Source organism: Furipterus horrens, unplaced genomic scaffold (genome assembly GCF_987537825.1).
Source record: "Furipterus horrens unplaced genomic scaffold, mFurHor1.1.pri manual_scaffold_1, whole genome shotgun sequence".
NCBI classification, from domain to species: domain Eukaryota; kingdom Metazoa; phylum Chordata; class Mammalia; order Chiroptera; family Furipteridae; genus Furipterus; species Furipterus horrens.
In genome coordinates this window covers 181,319,265-181,347,243 of record NW_028327171.1, presented here as the reverse complement: position 1 = coordinate 181,347,243, position 27,979 = coordinate 181,319,265, and positions in this window count along the sequence as shown.

Below are 27,979 nucleotides of genomic sequence, written 5' to 3'. Positions count from 1 at the left end.
TACCCTAATTCCAAAACCAGGTCAAGACACAACATAAAAAGAAAACTACAGGCCAATATTGCTGATGAACATAGATGTTAAAATCTTCAATAAAATATTGGCAAACAGGATCCAGCAACACATTAAAAAGATCATACACCACGATCAAGTGGGATTCATCCCAGGGATGCAAGGACGGTTTAATGTTCACAAACCAATAAATGTAATACACCACATAAACAAAATGAAAGACAAAAATTACATGATCATATCAATAGATGCTGAAAAAAGCATTCGATGAAGTACAACACCCATTTATGATGAAAACACTCAGCAAAATGGGAATAGAGGAAGCATACCTCAACATAATAAAGGCCATATATGAGAATCCTGAAGCCAACATCATACTCAATGGACAAAAACTGAAAGCATTCCCCCTGAGATCAGGAACAAGACAAGGATGTCCACTTTCTCCATTCCTATTCAACGTAGTGTTGGAAGTATAGCCACAGCAATCAGACCAAAAAAAAAAAAGAAACAAAAGGCATCCAAATTGGAAAAGAGGAAGTAAAAGTGTCATTATTTGCAGACAACATGATAGTGTACATAGAAAACTCTATAGACTCCACTAATAAACTACCCGACACAATAAGTGAATTTGGCAAAAGAGCAGGGTACAAAGTCAATATTCAGAAATCGAAGGCATTTCTGTACACTGCAATATAATGTCAGAGATAGAAACAAACAAACAAAAAATCCCATTTACTATAGCAACAAGGGAAATAAAGTACCTAGGAATAAACTTAATGAAAGGGATCATCAAATTTTGTACATTCTATTATTTAGAGTAGATTCTTATTTATAGTAGAGATGCTCTACTAAAAGTATAAATTAAGTGTTACTGATATGAGTTCTTTCTCCTTTTAATGTTGGCATTTACAGTTTCTAGTAGTTTCTTATACTTAAGAAAATTAAGGCCAAAACAGCAGCAAACATACTATTTTAGGTGGCCTCAGCTTAGGTGAAGGAGGGAATGGGCAAAGCAGAGAGGCCTGAAATAAAGGACTATGTCCACTTGAGATTTTTGGCTATGGTTACCTATACATGAGACAAACTAGAATCAGCTAAACTGGAAGCCTAAGATTTGAGAGAATTTTTTAAAAAAATCACATACCTTTAGTGTCTGTTTAACCACTGAAGTAAATGATGGGCTCCCAAAAATGCATCAGTAGATAGAGGCTCTCAAAATGGTACATCTCATGAGAAGAGACTGTTCTTTATTGTGCACTTGAAATGTGGCCATGGACAAGAACCTCTTAAAAATTCAATGATCACAGAATATAATGGAAAAGAGGGTTCCTTCCAACAAAAAGAACTGGGATGAAAAGAGAAGGAGATAGCTGAGGTTTTTCTGTATATAGAAAGTGGTAATGGATATTTGGGCAATCTGTTAGTTACCTACTGCAGTGTAATAAATTATCACAAACTTAGTAGCTTAAAGTAATGCACAGTTTCTGTAGACTCAGAGTCCGAACCTTGCTTAGATGGGTCCTCTGCAAGTCTATAATCAAGGCGTTCTCTAGCATTAGGTTTTCTTCTGAAAGCAGTGCTCAGGTTTTTTGGATTGTAGGGCTGAGCATTATATAACATTTGACCTAATCTAGTAAAAAATCACAGAAAAAAACTATGCCTGTACCCCTAACTCCACCACGAAGCCTGAATGGATAGCCTGGATCTGCGCTCTGACCAGGTTATAACAAGACACCCTCAATTCTGTAGTGTTGGTGTCAGAGAAGACCAATTTGGAGCCAGAAATTTCATCCCCCCTGGCTGATAATGAGCCTTTCCCATGGGATATCAGTAGAGGAGTTGTGGGGAGTGAGGACTTTCACATCTACCCAGCAGTAATGAGAAGCCCACCCCACCCTTTGGGAATCAGTGTAGGACAATTGGAAAATGTAGAACTTCTATCCCCACCCAGCAGGAATGAGGCAATGTGCGCCTCCTCCTCTTGGTCAGGTGTCAGAGGAAGCTGGCCAAGCAACAGGCTTAAATAATATTTTGAATCTTCTGCTATAATTCTGAACACAAAATGTCCAGGTTTCAACTTAAAGTCACTCATCATGCCAAGAACCAGAAATATCTCAGAAGAATTGACAGAAATTCTGCAGAATCTTTTTTCAGAAAAGAAGATAGGACTCATTGCAATCAAATATTTTATGAAGTCATGAATACCCTGACACCAAAACCAAAGATGGCACACACACACACAATATATCACTCATTAATATGGATAAATCCTTAACAAAGTATTAGCAAATACAATTCAGTAATATATTAAAAGATTTATTTACTATAACAAATTGAAGTTTATTCCAGGGATGCAAGGCTGATTTAATATTTGAAAATCAATGTATTCCTGCATATTAACAAGATAAAGAAAAATTTCATGATCATATGAAGCAATGCATAAAAAACATTTGACAAAATTCACTACCCATTTCATGATTTTAAAAAACTCAGATACTCTATCAACAAAAACCTACAGCCAGTATTATAATTAATAGCAAAACCAAATGCTTTTCTCCTAAATAGGGAACAAGGAAACAATGTACCACTACTCTTTAACATAGTGATGGAAGTTATAACCAGGGCAAAAATGTAGAAAAGGTAAATAAAATGCACAGAGACTGAAAAGAAAGAAAACTCTCTCTATTTGTATATGACATGATTGTCTATATAGAAAATCCCAAGGAACTTACAAAAAATATTCTAAAACTAATAAGTGAGTTCACCATGGTTGCAGGATACAAGATATATTGTATTAAAAAACCAGTTGTACATCTATATACTGACAATGACCATGTGGACACCAAAACAAAAGTAAAATGCCTCTTATAATATTCAAGAAAAACAAAGTACTTAGGTATAAATCTAACAAAGCATATAGTACCTGGATGCTAAAACTATAAAATACTGATGAGGAAAATAAAAATCCTAAGTAAATGGAGAAACAGTGTGTTCATGTATTGGAAGATTAAATAAAGATACTCTACTCCTCACATGCTGACATACAAGTTTAATTCAGTTTCTATCAAAACACTAGCAAGAATTTTTGTAGCTATAGGCAAGATTATTCTAAAACTCATATGAAGGGTACAGGAGCTAGAATAGCTAAAACAATTTTGAAAAAAAAAGTGAGAGAAATCAGTATGCTCAATTTTAAGACATTATATAGCTCTGGCAATCAAGACTTTATGATATTGGTGGAGGGAAACACATGTAGACCAATGGAAGATGAAAGAGAATAAAGAAAAATACCTACATAAATGTGTCCAACTGAGTTTTTACTAAGGAACAAAAGCAATTCAATGGAGCAAAGATAGCTATTTCATCAAATGGTGCTGGGCCAAGTTAGCATTCATTCCCTACCCACCCCACTCCATAGCTCCAAAAGGGCTTGTTTTTAAGTTTCACACTTATACAAAAATTAACTAAAAAATCAATCATGAATTTAAGTGTAAAATGTAAAACTATAAACTTTAGTACTATGGAAGTAAGCATATTTTACATTATTTTGGAAACAACCCAGATGTCCTTTAGGGAGTGAACAGTTAAACAAACTGTAGTATATCTATACTATGGAATACTAATCAGTAATAAAAAAGGGACAAACTATCAATAACCTGGGTGAATCTCCAGAGAATTATGCTAAGTAAAAGAAAGCCAATCCCAGAAGGCTACATGCTGTATGACTTCATTTATATAACATGTCTGACACGACAAAATTACAGAAGTGGAGAACAGATTAGTTTTTGTCATGGTTAAGGGACTGTGGTGGAATGGAAGTATGTATCTGTGAAGCATGTAACATGAGGGATCCTTGTGGTGATGGCAATGTTCTATATCTTGACTATTTTAACATCAATATCCTAATTCAGTCTCCATGAATGTGAATGCTTTTGAGTTTTTTCCTTGAGGTTTGTTTCTAGTTTCAAGCTGTTGTGATCCAAGAAGATGCTTCATATTATTTCAAATTTCTTGAATTTGTTGATGCTTGTTTTGTCCTACTGTGTGCTCTATCTTTGAAAATGTTCCATGCACATTTGAAAAAAATGTATATTTTGCTCCTTTGGGGTGAAAGGTTCTGTATATATCTTAATCCATTTGATCTATCATGTCAGTCAAGGCCAAAATTTTGTTATTGATGCTTTGCTTGGAAGATCTATCCATTGCTGACAATGGGGTGTTAAAATCCCCTACTATGAGTGTGTTACTGTTGATATCTTTCTTGAAGTTTTCCAAGATTTTCCTTGTATATTTGGGCACTCCTATGTTGGGTGGAATTATGAAGTGTTCTTCCTTGTCTCTTTTTATGGCCTTTGTTTTGAGATCTATTTTGACTGATATAAGTATTGCTACCATAGCTTTCTTTTCATGTCTGTTTGCTTGGAATATTTTCCCTTCCCTTCACTTTCAGTCTGCGTAGATCTTTTGTTCTGAGGTGAGTCGCTTATAGACAGCATGTATGTGGGTCATGTTTTCAGCTACTTGTAACTTTGGATTGGAGCAATTAATCCATTTACATTTAAGTTTATTATTGATAGGTATTAATTCATTGCCACTTTTACCCTTCGTACCTGTGTCATTCCCCCCAGCCCCACACTTCTTCATCATCTTAAAGCAGTACCTTTTGCATCTCTGGTAATGCTGGCTTGGTGGAGATGTATTCTTTTAGTCTTTTTTTTTTTTTTGCCTGGGGAAATCCTTATTTCACCTTCTATTTTAAATGAGAGTCTTGCTGTGTAAAGTGGTCATGGCTGCAGGGCTTTGCTTTTCATTATTTGGAATATTTCTTGCTATTTTCTTCTGGCTTGTAGTGTTTCTGTTGAGGAATCAATTGATAGCCTTATTGGAGCTTCCTTGTATGTTACTAGCTGTTTTTCTTGCTACCTTTAAGATTCTCTCTTTGTTTTGAAATTTTGCCATTTTAACTATGATGTGTTTTGCAGTGGGCCTCTTTGGGTTCGTCTTGATTGGGACCATCTGTGTTTCCTGGACTTGCATGACTTTTTCTCTCATCATGTTAGGGAAGTTTTCCCTCATTATTTTTCAAACAGGTTTTCTATCACTTGCTAATCTTCTTCTCCTTCTGGTATCCCTATGATATGGCTATTATTACATTTCAAGTTGTCTTGCAGCTCCTTTAAACCATCTTTGTTCTTTTTTAGTCTTTTTCATTTTGTTGCTCTGCCTGGAAATTTTTTTCTACCTAGTCCTCTAGCTTGCTTATTTGATCCTCTGCTTCATCTAGCCTGCTATTAGTTTCTTCTGTGTTCTTAATTTCAGATATTGTGTTCCTTATTTCCTCCTGACCCTTATTGATAGTTTCTATGTCCTTTTTTATGCTGGTGTAGCTTGCAGTAAGCTTCTTGTAGCTTTCCTAGAATTCTCTGTTCTCACTGAGCTTGTTGAGCATCCTTATAACCATTATTTTGAACTCAATGATACTTTGCTTGCTTCTATTTTATTCAGCACTCTTTCAGGGGATCCCTCCTTTCCTTTCAATTGGGGTATTTGCTTTGTCTCCCCATTTCAGATGACTCTTTTTTTGTTTCTGATTTTCAGATTGGTCTGCTTTGACTGCCTGACTTTGCGGTGTGACCTTCTCTGGTAGGAGACCTGTGGGATTCAGTGATGCAGTCTCCTTAATCTCTTGAATTTTATGCTCTTGAGATGCCCTTTATGCTGTTTATGTGAACTCTCTGGTTGTAACTGGATTTTGGTTGTTGTTGGGTTGTTCTTTGGTGGATCCTTCCTTTTGGCTGGATGATTGAAGTAACTCTGCCCACCACATCTTTATGCTGTCGTACAGGTTCTGCCAGTACAAAACTGAACAGCCCTAGAAACAACCCCCCCCAAAATATCCCTCACCCACAATCACACTATCAACAACAAATGAGTCAATATTAATAAAAGTGTAAAGAAATTAAGACTATTATAAAAAAGAAAAAATGAACATGAGATGACTAACTGGAAGAAAAATGATTTTGAGAGGGTAGAGGAAGGAGCAATAATAAGAGTAGGGAATAGAGACAAAGCTAAGAGAAAAAGAAAAAAATTTATATCATAAATAAAAAAGGGATGTAAGAAGGTGGAATGGAGTAAGAGGAGTGTATAGTATTAGGTTTAAACAGAAATTAAAATGATACAGATATAGTGAGAGAGAAAAAAATATGAACCAAATGGAGAAAAAGATCCACCACAGACCTCTCCACAACAAATGAGCAAAGATTAATATAGGTATGATGGGAATAAGTGGGAAAGAAGAAAAAAAAAAAGCTTAAGAGTTGTCTAGAGGAAGGGGAAATGATTTTGAGAGGACAGAAGGAGAAGGAATATTAAAAGTGAGGAATGAGAACCAGGCTATGACAGGAAAAAATGGAAAAAAAAAGGACAGGAGGAAGGCAAAATGGAAGAGAGAGGAACGGTAAAATTTGAGATTTGAGATATAAGAACAGTGAAGAACTAGGAATGAAATTGAAGAAATGCAACAACAACCACCATATACACAACCAATGAACAAAGATTGATAAAAGTGGAGAGGATTAAGCATATTTTAAGAATGGAAAAAAGAATGTGAGAAGACTGATGATGAGAAAAATGGTTTTGAGAGGCTGGAGAGGGGAGGAATAGTAAGAGTGCAGAATAGAATCAAGTTGTAGCAAGAGAGAAAATAGAATTTAAAACAAAAATTAGAATAGGAAATATGAAGGTAATATGGAGAAAGAGAAGGGAGGAGCCTAATATGAGATTTGTAAGAAACTATAATATAAAAACTAGTAACCTAATAGGCACACACTTGAAGGACAAGAAATGAATGTTGAAAAGGTATGCAGGAGAGAAAATAACGCATATCTTGAAGAAAACCATGGTGGAATATGTCTCAGTAATTCTAGTGTCTACCACTGTTTTCTCTTTCTGGATCCTCCCCTGGTGATGTCAAATGGTGTCCCATTCTGGGCCTAGGCAGCCTGTTTGAGGCTACCAGCGACCCACAGTCTCCTTCCGTTGTTAATCTAGTAAATCTGTAATCAGCAGTCAAGTTTAACTACCTCAAGATGGGGCAGAGTAATTCTTGCATTGGGGCTATTGCTTCTCCGCAGGTTGATGCCACTTAGAGAGGACTGCACTGCTTGAGAAAGAAGGCTCCTGCAGTATGGGGAATGACTCAGCACAGGGATCCTTTTGGCTGCTCCCTCAGTTCTCTCCCCAAAGTCTTGGTCCCCAAACTCTCCTCAAGCATCTCTAGTCCACTCTACCCCTACCCCCTTTGCCAGAGCCCAGGGTAAGTGGCTGCAAATGGAATTTTATGCATTGGTCCTTTAAGAGATTCTCTGTATCTTCAGCCATCTCTCCATAGCAGACTGGAAGCGTACCACTTTTCACAGCTGGATATTATCTGGGTTCCTTTCCAGCTCTGGTCCTGTATGCTGGGGAGCCCAACTTGAGGTTTAGACCACACACTTCTCAGGGGGAATCCCCTTGCCACTGAAGTTTCCCTCTGGCACTTCAGCTGATGCCTGTGGGAGCCCAGCCAGCCCTCTGCACTCCCTACCAGTCACATTGTAGTGAAGTGTTTTCTTCTGTCTGTCTGTCATTATAAGGCTTCACTCCAGCTATTGTTCAGTTGGTTATTCTGGATGATTTCTCTACAATTTAGTTCTAATTCCAGGTTGGTCCTGGGAGGAAGTTAGTGTTGCTTCCACTTAATTCTCCCTCCACCATCTTGGATTTTCCTAAATTTCTTCTAGCAATACCTCGGGACATTGCTGACCCTAGTTAATTTTATAAACATTCTCATCACTGTCAGGAGAAACTACATTGAAGTAAAAATCAGTTACAGGTAGAAATCTTAAAACTCTCTAAAAAAATAATTAGCTGAATACTTTAGATTTGTTTTTGTTTTAATCAAATGCATACAGGTATACTTGCTAACTGTGATCTTGACCAATTTGTTTAATATTTCTGAGTCTCGGCTTTTTCATGCATAAAATGGAATACTTTCTATAAAAAAGGACAAAATAAACTAAGAGTGTATAACTAATTTAATAAAAATAAGTTACAATAATAATTGATAGTTTTAGGTTTATGCATAAATTAAAAAATAATGTCTTGTAGGTAGAAGTTACATCATACTGATATTTAAAATCTCTTGAATCAAAGAAGGGTTTTTTGGGAGGAAGAGGAACAGTTTGTCGGAGTTGTCCCAACAAAGTAGCACAATCATAAAGGAGTATTTGAAGATCTTTTTCCAGTACGGACTGTGTCATGATATCTGTGTTATGAGACACTCTGAAGATGATGAAGAGCATTGATTAACACAGTCATTGTGTGGTGAGATACCAAGAATTATAACTTTCCATATTTCCATGCATGTTTTAATTCAGTTTGTAAGATGACTGAGTGATCTAACCATCACTTTGAGATACATATGGCTTTGAAAACAGGACACTGTCAAAGTTTACTTTGTATATGATTTTCCCTCTGTATGTTTTTATTTTTTAATTTATTGATTTTAGAGAGCAAGAAAAGGGCAGGGGGGAGAGAGAGAGAGAAAGAGAGAGAGATATTTGTTGCTCCCCCATTCATGCATTCATTGGTTGCTTCTTGCATGTGAGGGGATTGAACCCACAACACCGGTGCATCAGGACAATGCTTCAACCAACTGAGCTGCCCTGCTTGGGCCTAATGTTGATAGTAGATGTAGAAGCAGGGAAAATGCAAACAGGTCTGAGGGTGGAAATGCCTGGGTTTAATTAAATCCAGTCTCTACCATTTCCCAGTCATTTCCCATTGCCTATAAGACCAGTCAATTTACCTCGTGTCCTTAAGCCTGAATTTTCTCATCTAAATATGTGGACAAGAATATTATAGAGACTTTCACTCAAGATGGAGGCCTAGACAGACATGCTCCATCTCCCCCCACAACTAAGAAGGAATACAACTACCTCAAAACTAGAGACAACCATAAGTTTCAGAAAATCGAGCTGCATGGAAGTCCAACAAACAAAGATATAAAGAAGAAATACTCATCAAGATGCGTAGGAGGGGCAGAGCCAGGGCGGAAAGGACACACTGTGGTGGCCGCAGCAGCAGCAGGCCAGGGGAAAGCACAGTCAAATGTTTAAAAAAGTGTATAGGAATAGCTGGGGAGTGCTCCCATCACCAGACCAGACCGCACAGCTCATGGTTCCAGTGCTGGAGAAAATGAAGACTCATTGCTTCTGACTGTGCAAACCAGTGGGGGTTTGGGTGGAGGAAGAAACTGACAGTCTCTCAGCAGAGTCCGCTTGTTTAAAGGGCCTTACAGTCCTAGAATGTCTGCAGACCCACCCACTCTGGGAACAATGGCCAGGACATCAGCTAGAGAGGTGCCAGGCCCATACGGAAGTGGGAGAAGTGCCTGGAAAGAGAGAAAATGTTGAGCAAGCAGCATTGTTCCCTCTCAGACCACTCCCCCACATACAGCACCACAACATGGTGAAATCGCTCGCCCTATACTGATGAATACCTAAGCCTCCACCCCTTATAACAAGTTCAACAGCTCTACCTATGACACAGAGGCAAACAAACACAGGAATCTGTCAAGATGAGGAGACGGAGAAGTATGGCCCAAAAGGGGAAATGGATCAAGGTTCCATGGGAGAACTAAGCGACGAGGAGATAGCCAACCTCACAGACAAGGAGATAACCAACCTAAAAGATGTAGAGTTCAAAACACTGATAAAAATGGTCACAGGCTTGACATACAGTAGTCCCTCTCTATATTGCTGTTCACTTATCGTGGCCTCACTGTATTGCGGGATTTTAAAAAATGTTATATTTAATTATTTATCATGGATTTTTTGCTATATCGTGGGATTTTGCGGTACTGTGTACGTATGTTGTTAAAGTTATGTAGGTTTAAGATGTAGAATAAATGTCAGGTTCCTACTTTGTTGTGTGGGGGGGTCTGGAATGTAACACCAGCAGTAAGTGAGGGAATACTGTATGCTTAAGTATGGCACAGAAGCATAAGAGAAGAAGTGAAGACTATGCTAAATGAAATGAAAGAAAACCCACACAAAACCAATGGTGAAGGGAAGGAAACGGGTTCACATCAATGATTTGGAATATAAGGGGAAAAAAAATTCAAAGAGTGCAGAAAGAATAAACAGGAATTGAAAAAAATGAGGATAGGCTTAGGAACCTCTGGGACAACTTTAAACATGCAAACATCCCAGTCACAGGGGTGCCAGAAGGAGAAGGGGATGAGCAAGAAATCAAAAGCTTATGTGAAAAAATAATGAAGAAAAACTTCCCAAATGTGGTGAAGGAAATAGACATATAAGTCTGGGAAGCACAGAGAGTCTCAAAGAAGCTAGACCCAAATAGGACCACACCAAGAAACATCATCATTAAAATGCCAAAGGTTCAAGATAAAGAGAGAATCTTAAAAGCAGCAAGAGAAAAGAAAAGAGTTACCTACAAAGTGGTGCCAATAAGACTATCGGCTGATTTCTCAAAAGAAATTTTGCAGGCAAGAAGGGACTGGCAAGAAGTATGCAATGTGATGAAAAGCAAGCGCCTGCAACCTGGATTACTCTATCCAGCAAAGCTACCATTTAGAATGGAAAGGCAGATAAAGTGCTTCCCATACAAGGTAAAGCTAAAGGAGTTCATCATCACCAAGCCATTATTATATGAAATGTTAAAGAGACTTATTTAAGAAAAAAAAGATCAACACTGTGAACATTAATATGACAACAAACTCACAACTATCAAAAACTGAATCTAAAAAATAAAAACAAAACCTAACTAAGCAAACCAGAACAGAAACTGAACCATAGGTGTGGGAATCATTTGGGGGGTTATCAATTGGGAGGGGGAAGATGGAAAAATGGGGAAATAGTGCAGGGATTAAGAAGCATAATTAGTTGGTACAAAATAGACAGGGAGAAGTTAAGAATAATATAGGAAAGGGTGAAGCCAAAGAACTTATATGGATGTCCCATGGACAGGAACTAAGGGGAGTGGGGTTGCTGGAGGGAAGGGGAGTACTGGGAAGGGTGGGGCAAAGGGAAGAGAAATTGGGACTACTGTAACAACATAATTAATAAAATATACTTAAAAAAGAATATTGTAACATGTATAGAATTTGTTGCACAATATCTTTCATATATTGAGTGCAATAAATATTAGCTATTAACCACAATAATCTTAGCTATCACAATTGCTCTTCAAGCTTAAATATAAAAGTGCTTATTACTGAAGTCACATATTCTTTGACAAAGTGAGAGGTAAGATTTAAAACATAATTAAACTGCAAAAGGATAGTAGAGTTGAAATAACTTGGAGGGTGTTTTGCCTGAATAGGGTCATTATCCCAAGAAAGTATTATGTACTCTGTGCCATAAATATTTGATAAAAGTCATAATTTACTACTTAGCTCATTGATGATGCTTTTCAAGCATGAAATTAAACAAAAATTTTAAATTTAATAATAATCTTCATAATCATAATTTATTTTTAAATACTTAAAAAATTGTTTATCCTACCTAGAATACTAGTAAATTCATACAAACAATAAGAATTTTATAAACAAAGAATTTGTATCCATTACAGTCAAATAACCTATCTTTAGAAATCAAACTATAATAAACTACATTATGAAGCACTTTCAAGATTAGAAATGAGACCTCTAATATTAAAACATTTGGGCCTGCAAAGGAGAAATTAACTAAGAAATTCTATAATTGTAAGTAACAGCTGCACAGTCAATATTTAATCACTATATTGTGAGACAGTTCGGTAGTGGAAGACAGGATTAACATATTGCTTTAAAACATTCCATTACTTTCTGCATCTGTTTACTGATAATAAAAGACACAGCTGTTCTAAACGAAACACACTAACAGGTGTAAAGTGCCAATTTGGCATTTTACATAAAAGTTATGCTCTTCATTTCCTTTTGGAATACTCTAAAATTATACTCTTAGCATAGCTACCAATAACTTTAAAAACTTTTTATACTAATTTGGATTATTCTAGTCATTGAGAAAAAGATATGCTTCTTTCTCCAAGAATTCAAGATTATTTTTAAACAGTATACATCCTGAACTAATTATAATTACCCCAGATGTTCTCCATAAAAATGGTCACACATTTAAACAGGGTTTCTTTAGCAACTGTTCTATATCAAATTTACTGCAAAGAGCATCAAAATTATGAAGTAACACTATATCAGATTCACTATGTTTAAACCACAAATGATAATGAAGCTTGAGCTTATAATTTATTTTGACAAATATTCCAGCTACTCTACAGCCATATGTATTTAATCTAAGGCCACTATGCAGAAAGTAAATATTTTAATAATAAATTTTCAATCAATCACCTAAAGCATGTCAAAGCAACCAAAATTTGTGAATGCCATAAGTGAACTTTGTAGTTTTGTCTTTTGTTTTTAAAATATAACATACCACAATCAACTTAAAATGTCCTGAATAAAAAAGCTGACCCTATTCTAGTAATTTAATAGACCTGGATAACAAATTTTTAAATTTTATAAACTATAACAGTGACATGCTAAGGTGATTACAAAATGTGATTGTTTTTCTTGAAGGATAAAAGAAAAAAATCTATAAAATAAACTTCTAATATATTTGATTATAGAAAATTCAGACATCTAATGTGGCAAAATATACTACTACCAAGGTAAATACCATAATAAACGAGTAATCTTTCTTTTTCACTATATAGAACAAAGTTTTACTCTTTGCAATGTAGTTCTTACAAATAAGACAACTACTGACATCTAAATAGAAAAAATATAGTAATAGACAGAACAGGGCATTCACAAGAGAAGAAACAGAGTGTCAAATTAACACATGAAAATATTTTCACAATCACTAGTAAGCAATAAAATGCACATTAATATAATAGCGAGGTGGTTTACTTGCCTGATGAGCAAAGATAGGCTGGTGTTGGCAAAAGTATGGTAAAATCTCCACTGACAATTATTGCTTATGTGATAGTTAACTATTACCATCTTTCAGGGGGTAGATGTGGTGATGTACAAAACATGTAGTTAAAAGTCATATTCTTAGATCCAAATATTTCACATATGTTTATTCTAACCAAATAAATAAGTAGCTATACATTTTTGTAAAAATGTTTTTGGGCTACATTGTTTATAATGGGAAAAAATAACTAGAAGCAAACTAAACTGCAACAATTTAATACTTTTTAAGTTCTAGCAAATCTATATGACATACTGTGCTATGATTAAAATCATCATTCAAATCTATATTCAGTGCTCTGGCCAGGTAGCCCAGTTGGTTAGTGTTGTCCCAATATGCCAAGTTTGCAGGATTGATCCCTGGTCAGAGCACATACAAGAATTAACCAGAAGACTTCTGGACAAGATGGAGGCATAGGTATACATGCTGAGTCTCTCTCCACAACTAAGAAGGAATACATATATCTCAAAAACTATAAAAATCAATCAAAATTCCAGAAAATTGAACAGAAGGAATGTCCAACTAATAAATAAAGAAGGAATACTTACGTGGACAGGTAGGAGGAGCAGAGCGGGAGCAGAGAGGAACCAGGGAGGTGCACTAGCAGTGGCAGCAGCACTGGGGTGGTTACACTGGTGGGGATGCCGCTGGCAGCTCCCAGGAAGAGATGAAGGTAGAACCAGGGTGGTGCTGCAGTGGCACCAGTGGCAGTGGAACCCACAACAGTGCCAGCAGCAGTGGCAGCACAGTGGCTGGGGATGGTGGGTGGAAAGCACAGTCCCACATTTCAAAAAGTCAGGGAAAAAAACCTGAGGAACTATCACAGCCCCCGACCAGACTGGGCAGCTCAAGTTTTCGCTCCTGGTGGGGGTGGGGCTGGCGGGGTGGGGAATAAAACCACATCGTCTGAAAACCAGTGGGGACAGGGGTGACAGAGGGAGCTGCTGGTCCCTCAGCAGTCCGTGTGTTTAGTGGAAAAGGGACGAGTGCTCAGCAGGTGGCATTGTTCCCTTTCAGATCCCTCCCCACATACAGTGCCACAGCATGGGGAGGCAGGTCATTCCTGCGCTGACAAATACCTAAGGCTCTGCCACTTACAACATAACAGGTGTGACAGCCCTACCCAAGACTCAGAGGCAAACACAGGAGGCTGTAAAGTTGAGAAGACATAGAAGTATGGCCCAAAGTAGAGAGCAGATCAAGGTTCCAGTGGAAGAACTGAGTGACAGGAGATAGACAACCTAACAGATGCACAGTTCAAAGTGCTGGTGGTAAGGATGCTGACAAACTTGACAGAAAAGCTTCAGTGAAACAGGAAAGAAATGAAGGCTCTACTAAGTGAAACAAAGAAAAATCCACACAAATCCAGTGGTGAAGGGAAGGAAGCCAGAGTTCAAATCAATGATTTATAACATAAGGAAGAAATAAACAATCAACCAATACAGAAGGAATAAACAAGAGTTGAAAAAAATGAGGAGAGGCTTAGGAACCCTTGGGACAGCTTTAAATGTGCCAACATCTGAATCATAGGGGTGCCAGAAGGAGAAGAGGAAGGCCAAGAAATTGAAAAGTTCTGTGTTAAATATAATGAAGGAAAACTTTCCTAATTTGGGGAAGGAAACGAACATACAGATCCAGGAAGCAAAGAGAATCCCAAACAAGATGGACACAGAGAGAACCACACCAAGACACTTCATAATTAAAATGCGAAAGGTTAAAGATAAAGAGAGAATCTTAAAAGCAGCAAGAGAAAAGCAGAGTTACATACAAAGGAGTTCCCATAAGAATATCAGCTGATTTCTGAAAAGTAACTTTGCAGGCAAGAAGGGACTGGCAAGAAATATCCAAAGTGATGAAAAGCAAGGACCTACAACCAGGATTACTCTGTCCAGCAAAGCTATCATTTAGAATAGAAGGGCAGACGAAGTGCTTCTCAGACAAGGTAAAGCTAAAGGAGTTCACCATCACCAAGCCATTATATGAAATGTTAAAGGGACTTATTTAAGAAAACGATCAAAGCTATGAACATTAAAATAACAGCAAACTCACAACAGAATCTAAAAAATAAAAACAAAAAACAAACTAAGCAAACAACCAGAACAGGAACAGAATCAAAATGTGGAGATCATTTGGAGGTTTATCAGCTGGGAGGGGGAAGGGGAAGAAATGGGAAAATGATGCAGGGATTAACAAGCATAATTGGTAGGCTCAAAATAGACAGGGGGATGTTAAGAATAGCATAGGAAAAGGGTGAAGTCAAGGAACATATATACATGACCTATGGACATGAACTAAAGGGAGTGGGATTGCTGGAGGGTAGGGGGGTAAATGGGTGGAGAGGAACAAAGGTGAAAGAAATTGGACAACTGTAATAGCTTGATCAAATAAAAAGAATCAACCAATGAATGCATAAATAAGTAGGACAAAAAATTGATGTCCCTCCCTCTCTTTCTCTCTGTAAACATCAATAAATAAAAAGTCTGTATTTATTGACATAAAACTGCACTCATGACTACTGATAAGAAAAGCAAGATATAGATCAGCACAGTTAATACAATTATAATTTTATAAATACTGTACATCTGCACGGAATAAAACCTGAAAAGATAGAAATTGAGTCTGCATGGGAATTTAGATAATATTTTTCCTTTAATTTTTTTCTTACCTTTTGTAAAATACATAGCTAACTTATACAACTTACAAATTAATCTGAAAAACTAAACAGGAGGTAAAAAAGTAAAGAAGGGAATAGAGATAATGCTTTTAGGATAATAGGTTTAAGGGAGTGGAGAGAAAGGTGATAACCAAAAGGAGGGATAATATATGCCCATAGATAACAAGGATGAGAAAGGGCAAAATCCAAAGGAAGAAAAACACACAGACACACATTGGACTGCAGGAAAAAACAAATCAAAATTATTATAGAAACCGGTTTGAATCCATGGTCAAGATCATTTAAAAAACTATAGATCAAAAAAGAATGGAGTCTAAAAACCATTTGTTATCCCATTTCTGACTATACAATCACCAATTACCTCAATGAAAATAATAATGTTGTGATTTAGGAAACATGGTTAATATTTCCCAAGAATCTATGGGAAGTACAGAAAATCACATAAAAATGAACACAAAACAGATTGGATTAAGCTGATATATAAGAAACTACTTTGTAAACTGCTTGGAGCGACACCAATTATAATATTAATGTATAGAAATTGAGTCATTGAAGTTAGCTCAGAACAAGAACATGAAAAATTCTTGAGGCAATGTAAAAAACTTTTTAGATATGTTTAGAACAACAAGATAAACAGAAGAGGCCTGTTTGTTTCAAATGATTTGCAACTCTCAGGAAGTTGATAGAGACAAACTAACACATATCAGCTTTTACTTTGTTTCTTTCTTTCTTTCTTTTTTTTTTTTTTTTTTGCTATATATAAAAAAATTCAAATTGGTAAAGGTAAAACAAGTGTGCAAAAATGACACTGCAAGTATGATGTAGAGACGTTACAGAATCCTTTAAATTCTTTGAATTAAAAGCCTCCAAGTAAAGCCAAGATCATTCTGACATAAAATACATGTGATAATAAAACACTGGCAGCTCAGCCTGATATTTAAACCTCCAGAGGTAGGTAACTGATAAGTCCCAGTTCTCTACAAAGAAAAAGCAATAAATGGTGTCATCTAGAGCCACTGTAGGTTTCAGGTTCATGGGTATTTGGGCACACTGAATCAGGGAGTAATTGAGAAGAATATCCAAATTTCTTGGAAGCCTACATGATTAACTTCTAAAAGGAAGGCTCCATTCCTCCCCAGATGTAAAAAGTATTCTAAAGAAACTGGAAAAGTATGAAGAAAATAAGAGAAAGCAGCTGAAATCTGTCTTCCTTCTACTAGCAGTTAAATGTTTCCCCAAACTAAAAACAGTGTAGGATGTACATCACTCTGCAATTAACCAAAGCTAAGGTATGCACTTGACCTTGGAAAAAAGTGGCCCTTAATACTCCTTTCCCCCACCAACCAGTCTTTATCTTCTCCTATCCTGTTGAAGCCTATCTCTGTCTCATTCTATTAGTGATTCTCTCTCTCCTGCACCCTCATCTGTTCTTCTCTATGCCTTTCCTAATATATAAACATGTTTATAAGTTTTTACATGTTTAAAACAAAAATCTCACTAGGCTTCATATTCCAGTTTAGCTAACACTCTATCCTCATGTATGTTCCATGTATATAGTTCTGTCTTTTCTCATGATCTTGCCAATCCATTAATAATAAGATATCTGTTCTTTCTGCTCTATGGAAAGTTCTCCTGCTAAGGTTATAAATGATCTCTAAACTCCTAAAAATAAAAGATATTTTGCAATCTTTATTTACTTGACCTCTCAAGAATTTAATATTGTCTTTTTCCTCCTTCCAAAAATTATCAATTCCCATGGGTTCTGAGACCACCATTTCTTTATTTCCCTTGCCTATGCAACATCTCTTTGGCTGCCCCTTCTCAGTAATCTTTATGGGCTGATTCTATTCCTTAAAACATATGTGTTGGCTAGGGTTCCATTCTTATTTTCTAAATAAATTTAAATTCTAAATTTTCTCCCTCTCTATATACTCTTTAAATAACTTATATACACCCAAAACTTCACCTGTAACAGCTGTTATTTCAAGCCTGAATTTTTAGCTGTATCTTCTGTTCCAACCATAGACACATATGGCTTACTAAGACATCTAAATGTGGATAGTCCCTAGGTTCTTTAAGGAAAATAAACTAACACAGAAACAGAGTATAACTTTCAAATTAGTACAAAACAAAAACAAACAAGTAATAAAACTTTCCATTGGAACAAGGAAAAAAAACCAAAAGGCTTCAATTGATCCACAGTGGTGAGAGAGAGAGAGAGAAAGAGAGAGAGGAAGAGAGAGAGAGAGAGAAACCAGGAGAAAAGTAGGACCAATAGGAGGCATGAAAATAAGATGGGAAAAACAATATGCCATATAAGCTAAATAGATCAGTAATTACTACAAGTAATAATGGACAAAGCTTTCTAATTAAAAGAAGAATATCAGACTTAAAAACAACAAAAATCAAGATGTATGCTTAAACTATTAGGACACAGAAATGGTTAAAAAAAGATGACCCCCTTCCCAAATATTAACAAAACAAAACAGAAAGCTGGTATAGCTTCACTAATATCAAATAGATCTAAAGGTAATATTTGTTTCTGGTTATAAAGAAAGTTATTACACAAGACATTAATCAGGAAGATGAAACAATTCTAAACTTGTATGCATCTAATAACATAGCCTCAAAATACAGCAAAAATTGACAAAACCAGAAAGAAAAACATCCACAATCACAGTGGAAGATTTTAAATTAACAATCTTCAATTACTTATTGATACTCAGTAATAAAAAAGAATTCATACATGTATGTGTTAACAACACAATTTAACAAGCTTGGAAGTGTGTGTGTATAACTCCTTTCAAGCACATTTAGAACTGATTTATTTTATAAAGCTATAACAATTAAAAACTGTATACTAATTCTGAGATAGATGTGCAGACCAGTGATATAGAATAGGAAACTCAGAAATCAGTGGATGGACCTTTGTAACAATAAATATCATTAACTGAAAACTGACTATCCATATGATAAAGAGAATTTTTTGAATATATACAAAATGAATTCTAGATGAAATCAATTCTTAAATGTAATTTTATTTGAGTCCTGTGTTCCCTGACAGGAGTAATACTTGAGAAACATATCTACCCTTTGATGTTTCCAGAATTGACTAAATAGAAAAGGTCACCCTGCTCCCACATACTCCCCTATATGATTCACCTCCACCATTCCTTGATGATTATGACTTCCTTGTTTACTTGCTTTTATAAAACCTCAGACACCTTCTTTCATTTTGAGATGTTCCTCATTAAAGAATGTTATTCTAATACAATAGACTGAATAAAATAATCTTTCTAATTATCTGGTACCTTTAAAAAAATGAAAAGCAAAGGGGCAAAATTGTTTTAAAAATGTGAGAGAAAACCTTGGTAACACGGAGACAAGTAAGGATTTCTTGACTAAGATAGCAAAATATGGAGAAAATTCAATAACACTGTTCAGTGAAAGAAGTTGCAAAAAAGCACCTTGCATTTATATAAAGTTTAAAAACAGTGTGTGGATATGTATGTATAATTAGGGATACAAACCCAAGGTAAAAACATGTACATGAAGGACGTGTATAAATGTTAAGATAGATATTACATCTTGTGAGGGAGAGAAGTGAATAGGATGGGAGAGGGGTAGCAGGTCTGTCCAGAAAAAGTCCAGCCATTGTTAATATAACAAGAACAATTTGCATGACATCAGTGTAACCTGGCAGCCAAGGAGAATGGACTGGAATGTGCAATGCATGAACAATGACACTGTACTAGTCACTGGGGGTGGTAAATGCCGTTGAGTGAACATGTGTACTCTGTGACTTTTGCATTCAAAACGACTGAGAGAGGATCCACAACGGTGGATGAGTAAGTGGAAGCTACACTAACCTCCTCTCAGAACCAATCTGGAATTACAACTAAACTGTAGAGAAATCACCCTAATTAACCAACTAAACAATAGCTGAAGAGATACCTTATAACCATGGACAGACAGAAGAAAACACTTCACCACTATGAGACTGGTAGGGAGTGTGGAAGAAGCATGAGAGGACTGGCTGGGATCCCACGGGCAGCATCTGAAGTTCTGGAGGGATTTTCAGGGCCAGGCAGTTCCCCCTGAGAAGTATGTGTTTTAAACCCCAAGTTGGGCTCCCCAGCATACAGAACCAGAACTGGAAAGGAACCCATATGACATCCAGCTGTGAAAAGCAGCAGGGTTTCTGTCTGCCAGGGAGAGACAGCTGGAGACACAGAGACTCTTAAAGGGCCAGTGCACATAATTTTATTTGTAGCCACTTACCCTGGGCTCCAGCAGAGAGAGGGCAGAGTGGACTAGAAATGCTTGAGGAGAGTGGATTGGTAGCTCTGGAACTGAAGGAACAGCCAGCTGCCTGGATTGCTGTGCTGAGTCATTCCTAAACTGCAGAAGCCATCTTTCTCAGGCAGAGCACTCCTCTCCAAGTGACATCAGCCTGAGGGGAAGCAATAGCCTAGCCTGCATGAATTACTCTGCCCCAACCTATGGTGCTTAAGCTGTGGTGCTGATTAAAGCTTAAGGTTATATCACTGATTAATTTAACAACTAAGGCAAAAAATACAAAGCAGCTAAAAAAGGAAGGCAAATAAACAGACCTCAGATGAAAGGATAAGAGAATTTACCTGGAGAAGAACTAGATGAAATGGAGGCAAGCAATTTATCAGATAGTTTAGAGTAATGATCATAAAAATATACAAAGCATGAAAAAAGACATAGAAACCATAAAAAAGGACCAGTCAGAAATAAAAAATGCAATATCTGAAATAAATAATACACTGGGAAAAATAAACAGTAGGTTAGATGAGGCAGAGGATCAAATTAATGATTTGTAAGACAAGGTAGAAAAAAACACCAAGGCAGAGCAGCAAAAAGATTTTTTTAAAAATGGAGCCCCAGCAAAGAAATGAAGTAAAAAAAGAATTAATTATCATCAGAAACTACTAGAACTGATAAATGAATTAATCAAGTAGCAGGATACAAATTGATATCCAGAAATCAGTTGCATTTTTATATGTCAACAATGAACTAACAGAAAGGGAAATTAAGAAAACAATTCCATTCACAACTATTACAAAAAGAATAAAACACCTAGGAATAAACCTAACCAAGGATTTAAAAGCCCTGTACTCAGAAAATTATAAGACACTGAAGAAAGAAATTGAAGAAGATACAAATAAGTGGAAGTACATACCGTGTTCATGGATAAGAAGAATTAACATCATTAAAATGCCCATACTACCCAAAGCAATCTATGCAATGCCTATCAAGATTCAATGCAATGCCTATCAAGATTCGAATGACATATTTCACAGAACTAGAACAAATATTTCAAAAATTTATATGGGACTTCCAGCCAAGATGGAGGCATAGACTGACATGCTCTGTCTCCCTCCACAACTAAGAAGGACTACAACTACTGCAAAACCAAAAATAATAAGACGTTCCAGAAAATAAAGCTACATGGAAGTCCAACATATGAAGTCATAAACAAGTGGTGCTTGTCCAGACAGGTAGGAAGGGCAAAACTGCAGCTGAGAAAAATTGAACTGTGCTGGAGGTGGCAGCTGCAGCAGTGACCCGGTAAGCAGACACCTGTATTTAGGGGGAGGAGAGAAGCACCTGGGAGCTGGCCCTGGCTGCAGACCAGACCTGTTGGCTCGCGATTCCAACGCTCGGGAAGGCAGACTCCATTTTCTTGGACTGTGAGGACCGGAGAGTGTGGGGATGGAGGAGGCTCCCAGTTCCTCAGTGGAGAGTAACAGCAGGAATCCATCTTGGACCCCTGCCCCCACACAAAGCACCACAGTGTGGTGAGAAAGGTCGCCAGGTTGTGATGAGCACACTGGGCTCTGCCCAATATAGCGTAGGAGGTGTGACAGCACCCCGCCCAAGAAGGAAAGATAAACAAAATGGTCAGAATGATAGAATTAATGATTGAAATACCAATCACACAGCTAATGAAAAAACAAATAAAGGCCTTGACTGATGAACAAATAGCGAATCTTTCTGAGGCTCAGTTCAGAGCTATAGTCAAAAGGCAGCTTACAGACCTAACAGCAGTCCTTAATCAAGACAGGGAAGGAATGAAGGCTAGTCCTGTTGAAATGAACAAAAATACATACAAGACAAGTGATGAGGAATGGAAAGCCATGGAGCAAATCAACAAACCGGAACATAGGGAGGGAACAAACACTCAACCAGTGCAGAAAGAAGAAACAAAAAGTGAGGAATATGAGGAGAGGCTCAGAAACCTCTGGGATAGCTATAAGTGAATGAACATTTGAATTATAGGATTGCCAGAGAGTGAAGAACAAGAACTAGAAATTGAAAAATTGTGTGAAACAATAATGAAGCAGAACTTCCCTAACTTGGGGAAGGAAATGAACTTACAGGTCCAGGAAGCACAGAGTACCAGATAGGCTGGATCCAGGGAGGACCACACCAAGACACATCATCATCAAAATGTTAAAAATTAAAGATAAAGAGAGAACCTTAAAAGCAGCAAGAGAGAAGAATTATGTACAAACGGGTCCCAACTAGATTATCAGCGGATTTCTCAAAGGAGATTTTACAGGCAAGAAAGGACTGGCAAGAAGTATTCAAAGTAATGAAAATCAAAACCCTACAACCACGATTACTCTAATCAGTGAAGCTTTCATTCAGAATAGAAGGGCAGAGAAAGTGTTTCCAGGACAAAGTAAAACTAAAGGACTTCATTAGATCCAAACCACTGTTATATGAGATGTTAAAGGGACTTGTTGAGAAGAAGGAGGATCAAAACTATGAACATTAAAATGAAAACTGTATCACAACAACCAACAACAGAAGCTAGGGAATCTAAACAAAGGCAAACTAAGTAGGCAATGAGAGGGGAAAAAGAATTATAGGTACAGGGAACATATTGGGGGGAGGTCAGCAGGGAGGGGGAAGGGGAAAAAGGAGGGAGATGATGCAGGAATTAAGAAGCATAGTAGGAGGGAGTGGAGTAGACAGGAAGATGTTGAGAAGAACTAAATGCACAACCAATGGGCATGGACTAAGGGGGGGGACAACTGGAGGGAGGGGGGTCACAGGGTGGAGGGGAGCAGGGGGAAAAGAAATTGGGACAACTGTAACAGCATAATCAATAAAATAAAATAAATAAATAAACAAACATTAAACATTAGGAAAAAATATATATATATGAAACCACAAAAGGCCCTGCACAGCAGCAGTGATCTTGAGAAAGAACAAAGTTGGAGGAATCATGCTACCTATTAAGAAACTACACTACAAGGCCATAGTAATAAAAAAAGCAGGGTACTGGCATAAAAATAGACACATAGATCAATGGAACAGACAGAATAGAGAGCCCAGAAATAAACCCACACCTTTACAGTCAATTAATATTTGACAGCAGAAGCAAATGCATACAATGGGCTAAAGATAGTTTATTCAATAAATTGGGAAAACTGGGCAAATATGTGCAGGAAAATAAAACTAGAATACCTTCTTACACTACATGAAAGAATAAATTTAAAATGATTCAAAGATTTAAATGTTAGATCTGACACCATAAAAGTCATAGAAGAAAACATAGGCAGCAAAATCTTGGATATTGCTGGTAGCAATATTTTATCAGATATATCTCCTCAGGGAAGGGAAACAAAAGAAAAAAATAAATAGGACTACATCAAACTAAAAGTTTTTGCACAGCAAAGGAAATCATCAACAAAATAAAAAAAACAATCCACAAAATGAGAGAACATATTCCCCAATATATCTGATAAGGGGTTAATATCCAAAATTTATAAAGAACTTACAAAACCCAACACCAACCCCCCCACCCACCCAAACAACTCAATTAAGAAATGGGTAAAGGACTTGAATAGACACTTCTCCGAAGAGGACATACAAATGGCTAATAGGCATATGAAAACATGATTAACATCACTAATCATCAGAGAAATGCAAATTAATGCACAATGAGATACCACCTCACATATGTCAGAATGGCTATCATCAATAAATCAATAAAAAACAAGAGCTGGTGAGGATGTAGAGAAAGGGGAACTCTTGCTCTGTTGCAACCACTATAGAAGGCAGTATGGAGATACCTCAGAAAATTAAAAATGGAACTGCCTTTTGACCCAGTAATCCTACTTCTGGGAATACATCCAAAGGAACCCAAAACACTAATTTGAAAGAACATGAGCACCCTTATGTTCACTGGGGCATTATTTCCAATCACCAATATATGGAAGCAGTCCAAGTATCCATCAGTAGATGAGTGGATAAAACAAATATGGGACAGTTGCACAATGCAATACTACTCAGCCATAAAAAAAAAAAATTTTATCCTTTGGTATAGTATGGATGGACCTAGAGAACATTATACTAAATGAACTAAACCAGTCAGAGAAAGACAGGTACGACATGATTTCACTCATATATGGAATTTAATGAAAACTGAACTAACAAGGAAAATGAGGACAGGTTCATAGATGGAGAGCAGGATGACAGCTATTGGGGGGATATGAGGGGATGAAGGGATTGAGCAAAAAGGGAAAAGGACTCATGGACATGAACAACAGTGTGGTGATTGCTGGGGGATGGGGAGTATAAGGGGACTAAACGGTAATAGGAAAAATACAATAAAGTTTAAATTAAAAATAAATGAAATTAAGTATGTGAAATTAAAAAAAAAAAAAGACTGAACGAGGAGTAGAACAATGACTCTGCATCAGATTTTGCGTTAAGCTTGAACATTTCTCTGCAGAAACTATTCAGATGATTCAGAAGGCTGCAGCAATGGGCAACTGGTGATTTGTGGCTTCATCATGACAATGTGCCTGCTGATGCCCCACGTCTCATACAGTATTTTTAGCGAAACATCCAGTCACCCAGGTGACTCAGTACGCCTACAGCCCAGATTTGGTGCCCTGCAACTTCTGCCTTTTCCCAAAACTAAAATCACCTTTGAAAGGGAAGAGATTTCGGACCATCAGTGAGATTCAGGAAAATATGACGGGGCAGCTGATGGTGACTGGGAGAACTGTGTAAGGTCCCAAGTTGCCTACTTTGAAGTTGACTGAAGTGTCATTGTCCTGTGTACAATGTGTGTTGCATCTTCTTCAATAAATATCTCTATTTTTCATGTTACATGGCTGGATACCTTCTGAACAGACCTTGTATATATTTCTGTTAAAAATATTTACAGCAAAGTTTAAAGTATCTTAGGAATTTTATTAAAATGCATATTCAAATTCAATAGGATTGGGGATGGGAAGGTGCTGAAATTCACCATTTCTAATAAGTTTCTAGGTTATGCTAATACTGCTGGGCCATGGACTACACTTTAGATGTTTGGATCTGAAGAAAATATGGCTAACTTTATTAGATCTAGGTGGGCAGAAGAAAAGAATCTATTATTTTCTGTATGTTTGAATAGTTCATAAACATAAAGTTCAGGAGAATTTCTAGCTGCCTCCATAAGGTGCCACCACGAAGTAGTAAATAATCCCTCTCTTAACTGTATGGATAGCTTAAGGCTCTTCTCATTTTGTGACACATAAAATAATATTAAGAATATTACACATAAACACATGAAAATAAGGCATTTGGGGGTCACACAAAATATCAGGGCAATAGCATAAATTCTTATAAAATTATTTTATAGTGAATTACTAATAAAACTTCTACTTCTAGTCCCTAAAAGTTAACATATTTCTTAGGTAATTTAATCCTAACCTCTTCATCAGTCATTGATGACATAGTTCTGAGGGGAACTTTTTGAGGGGTTCTTACACTATAAAAAATAAAATAATGCTAATTTAGATTAACATCTAGGATATAATAATTCAGATTAATAGAGTAACACAAGTAAATGACCTGACAGAAAAGAGGACAAACTCTGTTCCATGAATGAATATTTTCTGTCTTTGTAGAAGTGGGTTAATTAATAAACCACTAAGCATGAAACATGAGGTATATGAAGACCAGAACTCTGGTGTTCTTTGTTCTCTACTATCTTATCAGTAGCTAGAATGCTCATTGTATACAAAAGCCTTCAAAATATCTGTCAAATAAGTTTGTAAACTTCATTTAGTAATTCCAATATACCAGGATGTCATAAAGGCTATGAAGATTAAAACAAACGATGGCTTTGTCCAGGGTATGAAAATCTAGTGAGGAACATATACACATAGGTTTATGTCTTATATATTATATAACATATATAATAAATAATATTGACATATTTATAAACCTATATGTTTTTATGTAGTAGAAAAAAGTACAGTCATGTAAAAAAGAAGAAAAGATATGTACTCAGGGGAACTATATGTAAAGAAGTGTATAAAGTGAAAATAAATGGGGTGGCCTGGATGGTAAAATATGTATAAGACACTATGGAAACATATTAAGGAGAGGGGGTTCAATCTGCTCAGAGAAATCAAGAGTTAACTCTCAAGAATTAGATTAAGTAAACATTAGATAGGTAGCCCTGCACTGAGGTGGGGTAGAACAAAAAATTAGAGGTAGATGTTCTAAAGAAAGGAATGTAGAAAAGCAGGAAAAACAAGAGTTATGTTAAAAAAAAAAAAAAAAAAACTTCAAGCATTTTAACATGTTGAAAGTTCAGGGTAGAAAAGAAAAAAATTATTGGAAATGAGGCTGAAAAGGTATACAGAGGCCAGACTATGAAGTGCTTGATATATCATGCTAAGGAATTTGACTTATAACAATGATTAAAAGCAAGAGAGTGGTTTGATTAGATTTGGATTTAAACAAGATTCTTTGGTAGCAACATGAAATATGGACAAAAAGTAGGCAAGAATGGCAGAAAATAGACTAGGAGTCTTTTAGAGTGGTCAAAGCCAGAAGTGATGGAAGTTTGAACTAGGGCGGTGGCCTTGGAAATTAATGTAAAAGTGACTCAAGAGCTTTTAGGAAGTAGAACTGACAAGATAATCAGGGAGATGCTAAAATGGCTTCCTTATTCCTGACTTGGAAGATGGGATGGATTGTGTAATAGTGATTATATGTATACTGACCCTGGCTGGTTTGGCTCAGTGGATTGAGCGTCAGCCTGCGAGCTAAGTGTCGCTGGTTCGATCTTCCAGTCAGGGCACATCAGAGAAGGAAAACTCTGACTCCAAAAAACCTCCGCTGCCTTGCGGCATACCTCTTCAGGGGAAAGGCTAAGGGAGTAAACCCCGACAGAAAATCCGGAGCCGGAGTCCCTAAGGCGGTTTGACGTTGTAGTCAACACCGGCAACTCCTGCGGCGCACCTGAAGCCAAGCTGTATTGACTCCGTCTTTCCCTTGGACCCTTCAGCTGCGAAGAGAGGGGGGGTCTGCTGCATGGGCAACAGCAGACCCTCCATATCACCTTGCCCAGGCTCTGTAGCTTCAGCTTCACTGGAGAGGACACTCCAGCGTCATCGCAAGATGTCGATTCAACACGGGAGGAGACAGATACCGTGTCACTCCCGAGTCGGACTGCACAACCATTCTCGGCGGTGCAGATACTCTTAAGAAGCTACACCATCGTCTCTCGAGACGGACGGCTGCCGCCGCCGACGACTAAAAGTACATAGAGAGACTGAAGGAAGACGTGAGTAGAGAAGTATGTGGGCACGCAGGAAAGTAAGATGAAAAAGACAACATATAAAATGAAGTATACATATTGTGCACATGACAGAAAAGGTGGAAGCAGATGGGAAAATATGTTTGTGGTAAAGTTTTTATTTCTCTTCAAGGAAAAGTTTATGTAGAACGTAACAGAGGTAGAAGAAGTGAATGTGGAAGAAGTGAGCCACCTGAGCTGCATGGGCTCAGAGTACAAGTTACAGAGGCAAAAGAAGGACCCCTGAAGCTTAGGAGAAAGAGGCAAGGAAACTGAGCCATGGAGAAGGGGGTGGGTAAAAGCATGGGAGTGCTCCACAGAGAGAGCCACAGGGGAAGATTTTTTAAGCAGTCCTCTTTTTCATTTCAAGTCAATCTATATGCTGTATTTACAATTTAGACAATACCATATATTTCCAGGGTAGGGCAAAAGTAGGTTTACAGTTGTTTGTATGGAAAATAATACAATAATTAGTAAATAATAATACCAGAATAAACTGTTTTGCATACTCACAACTGTAAACCTACTTTTGTTTTTTAATCCTCACCTGATATATTTATTGATTTCAGGGTGAGAAGAAACAAGGGAGGGAGAGAAGAAGGGGCGAGAGAGAGAGGAGAGGGAGAGAGTGGGAGG